Genomic DNA, 5,181 nt, shown 5'->3' with positions numbered 1-5,181 from the left:
AGAAATATAGAAGGTAATGTGAAAAGAAGAAAAAAAAGACAGAGATATTAGCAGGCTCTTGTATTGGACAAGGCAAAAGATAATGCAGAGCTCAACAGCAGAGAAGCACTGTAAGAGACAGACCTTGAAGATACGAGACAGTGAGATCTTTGAGGACAAGCAAGTAGGTTTTAACAAGCTTCCCATCCCCAGTGTCCACCATAGCACCTGGAATACAGAGGCATTCAGTAAATTCACTCCTCCATTCAAAAAATTTATTGAATCGCTTTAAAAGTAAAATAGATTGGTCTACTAGCTTCCTAGGGTTACCATAACAAATTACCACAAACTTGGTATCTAAAACAACAGAAATTTACTCTCTCATGGTTATGGAGATCAGACCTCTGAAACCAAGGTGTTAGGAGGACTACACTCCCTCCAAAGAATTGAGGGAAGAATCTCTTCTGGACTTTTCCAGCTTCTGGTGGCTCCTGGCACTCCTTGGCTTGTGGCAGCATAATGCCAACTTTTGCCTCCATCTTCATATGGCCCTCATCCTTCTATCTCAGTGTCTTCATTTCTGTCTCTTATAAGGACATCCATCATTAGGTTTATGGCCCACTGTTATCCAGGATGGGAATGGTAATCCAGGATGGTCTCAGATCCTTACATTAATTATTATCTGCCAAGACCCTATTTTCAAATAAGGTTACATTCATGGGTACTAGCAGTTAAGACTTGGCTAGATCTTTTGGGGGTCACTATTCAGCGCACTACACTTAGATTTAACAAAGGTAAGGTTCTAGAGAGTTAAACTGCCCAATTTCAACCCCAGTTCTGCCACTTAATATCAGTGTTTCCTGGGTAAGTTATTTAATCCTCTCTGGGCCTCAGTTTCCCCATCTGTAAAATGAGGTTAATAATATGTGTTTCATAGAGCTACTGTGAGGCTTACATGAACCAACATATATAAAGTGCCTGGCACATAGGAAATACTTAACAAATGTTTATTATCATCATTATTATAAAATATTAATTTATGCAGCCAAGGTTCTGGAGGTACAGAGACACAGCACATGTATTGTTTCCAGAAGGAACTTGCAGTCTAGTCAGGAAGGAACATAAGCAAAAGGTGTTACCTCATGTAGGGTGAGGCGCCATGATGGAGTCAGGAAAACAAGTTGAGGCATATCTGAGGAATGTGTCAAAGTTAATCAGATATAGAAAGAGACTAGGGGTATGAGGGACGAAGGAGTGACAAGGACAGATGTGAGTTCCAGGCTGAGGGAGCAACATTTGCAACAACGTGGAGAGGGGAGAGATACCAGAGAGTATTGTCCATTTCAGGAAGTACAAATAGTTTAGTGTATCCAGGAGGAAGGATGCAAGGAGAACACAGCCAGACACAACAGTGGAGAAAATAAAGTCAGACCATGAAAGGCCCTGTGTGCCACGCTAAGGAGGTGAAATCTATCCTGGAAGCAGTGGAGAGCCACACAGAACCAGAAGTAAAGAGTGACATGGAGAGAACATGCATACATTGCTGGGCGATTCCTCCAGCCAGTGAAGACCAGGGGTCTCCAAACCTCTCCTTATGTGCCGCATCATGGAAAACTGGGGACATACCCCAATGCTTGCATATTCATTTATTTATTAGTATCTTGATTTTATCTATGAATGACTCAACTAATAATACACCAATATAAAGCACATACAAAAAGCTTTAAAAATAACGATATACAGGGGCCAGCCCTGTGGTGCAGCAGTTAAGTTTGCACATTCTGCCTCAGCGGCCCGGCGTTCACCAGTTCGGATCCCAGGTGCAGACACGGCACCACTTGGCAAGCCATGCTATGGCAGGTGTCCCACACACAAAGTAGAGGAAGATGGGCACAAAGGTTTGCTCAGGGCCAGTCTTCCTCAGCAAAAAGAGGAGGATTGGCAGCAGATGTTAGCTCAGGGCTAATCTTCCTCAAAATAAAATAATGATATACAGTCAAATTAATCATAATTTTAAATAAGTTATTTCCCTAGCAGTTCAAAAATGTTTTTCCAGTCACTTAAAAATTATATTAATAATAATATTTTTAGTGAAAATTATGTGATTCAATATTTTATTAGTTTGAAAATATTAGTTTAACGTTTTGGGAGATAGTGATTCAAAGGTCTGATTCGGAATACACGCTACTTGGACATTTTTACAGTGGCTCTCTTAGCTGAAAAAGACTCCACACAGAGTGACACGGAGCCCAGGCAGAAGCCACTTTTGGCTTTCGTACTGAATCACGACGCTCACTTTTCGAGCCTAACCACCAATTTCATATTTGTGAAATTCAGCCTATAAATTTTCATCTTCCCTGAGGTCACTCATTGTACTGGAAAACTAATTGGAAGATACAGGATTTGTATATTTTAAGCAAAGGTATTCAGACACACCCAAAAATATATTTCTTTGGAAATTTTTCAGAACCAGTTAGAAAACTCCATTTCTAAAATATTTAAGTGAACAGATAGGCACATTGTTATGTATGGCACATCCTGCTTTTGATAAAATATTGTATAAGAGGAATATAAAATATAACTGAAAACATTCATATTTAGTGTTCTTTCCACAGCATCAATTTCTTTCAAAAGTGTTAATTTCTAAGTAATTGTTAACATCTCACTTTTAACATGAAATGACACACTGTTTGCTTATTGTTTCAAAAATATCTGCTAGGTAATAAATTACTGACAGATAATTTTCAGAGACAATTGCCAACATGGTATATTTGTCTCTTTGTAGTAGAAAACTGCCTAACATTTAAATCAGATTACACTTAAGTATTTGTTATAAGATAAAGAGTGAACTTTGGTGCAAAATATTTCATGCCCCTTCTCATTAACAAAGAATTATAAAGAGTTAGCTTGTTAAGATGGTATCTATTAATCTAAGAGGGAAAATGCAATTCGTATTGTGGTTTTTCTGTCTCGAAGACCAAGAACAAGAAAGCTTGTTCCAAATACCCTCACTAGCTCACATGCTCAGAGATTTGAAACTAACTCTACAACCATTAGTTAATTACCTACAAGTGGACTATACAATAGATGACAAAAAGTTCTAGAGGAAGGCTACAAGCCTGGTAGAAGAGATGTCTTAGGAAGAAGCATCAGTATTTCATGAGGCCCCCTCCCCCACCATCGGGCAAGGTAAAGGGGATGCTCCAAAGGCAAGAGAACTACTCAGATTACTTACTTGAGTCGAGTCCTCTGGGCTTTGAGGAACACAGGAATTAGTACTGACACATTCAAGACGCTCTGATCTTAGAAGAAAGAAAGGTGGCTGCTTTGGGATGACCTGCTCATCCTCAGTTGTCAAGGCAAGGATGATGAATTTCCCAAAGGTCAGACAGGGTCTTCGTGAGAGAACAGTGAAGTCCCAAGGTACCCAACTCAGAGGGACCATCGGAAATAGAAGAGGAGGTGAGGTCGGGAAATTAGTGAAGAGAGCTGAGGGAGGGAAGACGTTCTATATTGGATGATGGCTTAGAATTTGAGTGTTAGACTGAATTGGACATGTTATTACCTGAGAGTGACTGGAGAAGCTAAAGGACATGCCCAAGGTTCCCTCCTGAAGTAAGGAAAACAAGCCACAGCAAGTTTGCAGGGATGGTCACGACAAAGAAGTCTTCACCCCATCATGCTAGGGAATGTCAGCATCATCGCAGTATGGCAACTAGGCTGATAAAATGTGTGTTTCTTGAAATTAAAAGTCCTAGGTTCATAGTGGCTACTCAATAAATGGTGATTGTTTGATTGATGATTGTAAACCCTTTAATGATCTTTCTTTATTCCTTTAGTATGTTGCTGGCAGAATTTACATCTCCAACTTTTATTGAATACACTGGATCACAGAGCTTCTGTCCTTTATGGCTTATTTTCCATTGGAGAAAACTTGTTTTCCTCAGCACAGACCAAATAATGAGGACTATAAAGCTTGCTCTTTTTAAAGCATTTATAGTAAAATAATTTAGTTCTCTGGGTTTGCACATTTCCCCCTACAGAACCAAGTTTTCTTTGGTAGGTTGTTCAACTAAATAATGTTGTAATGAATAATGAATAACAGCAATCTACTGCATACAAGTAGATTTCTCAGACAGTTGCATATGGTAGGAAAGTGTTTTCAGAAAGAGTAGGCCTGGGGAATATTCAGAGTGTTCAATAATGCAAGAGCAGAGAGATTGAAACTTTCTTTTGATTCAATATTGTTTGGAGGCTGGTGTGGCTGGACAGAGAATGAATATGAACTTTTAGAGAACTAGAAATTGCATTTAGATGGAATAGTCTACATGCATAAATCATAAATTAATCTTTTGCCTACAGTAAATGAAAATAATTCTCATTTAAATCCTACTCCTCCTTCAGGACCCAAATAAGCCCCTCTTCCTCTGAGAGGCTCCCCCTAGTCTTACCGTCCCACAGTCCCAGGGCAGTGGCCCTCCTCTGAGCAGCTCCCCCACACCTTATCTATATCACACATTGCCTTGAAAGGCTGGTTCCTGTTCATCTGCTAAGAGCGCTATTTCTCCAGCTACATTTGTCTGTTTTGGTACGTTTTAGGGGGAAAAGACCACACATAATATTTCTCTGTATTATGTATTGTACCTAATACCCTACTATTTGAATAAAGCTAAGATTGGTTTGTTGGTTAGATTTTTCTCAAATCTTTCTGTTTGTTGTTGTCTTTGGATGGGCGCTTTGGATCGGCATGGAGACCATGATAAAGGTACTGAAGAGAAACAGGGGGAGGACTATATGTGTCCACGTATAAACAATGTGGTTGAAAGTAAGAGGTGTGAATAAATAGATGGCTCCTCTAGTTGATAGCCAAATGGGATCACCCAGCAATTTTCTAAATGTGCTACACACTTAAAACAAATTGGGAAAGCTTATTAATGCCTACCTAAACATCACAACAGGGTTGTAGATAAAAAGGCATAATTTATAAAAAAACTTTCTGAGATGAAAATGAAATACATAAAAAATTCAGTATTTAGCTTCATCCTCAGTTTATCTGAACTACTGTCAGTTACACATCCCCTTACTTACACGCTATATGTCAGCCAAAGTTCAAAGAGAACAACAATTTTGCAACTATTAGATAATGTATAGTTTAAAAAATTGAACTTGGTGATTGCAATTGTTATATTTTTCCCAAAACTG

The sequence above is a fragment of the Equus asinus genome, chromosome 2 (assembly GCF_041296235.1).
Source record: "Equus asinus isolate D_3611 breed Donkey chromosome 2, EquAss-T2T_v2, whole genome shotgun sequence".
NCBI lineage: Eukaryota > Metazoa > Chordata > Mammalia > Perissodactyla > Equidae > Equus > Equus asinus.
This window is presented reverse-complemented; position numbering follows the sequence as displayed.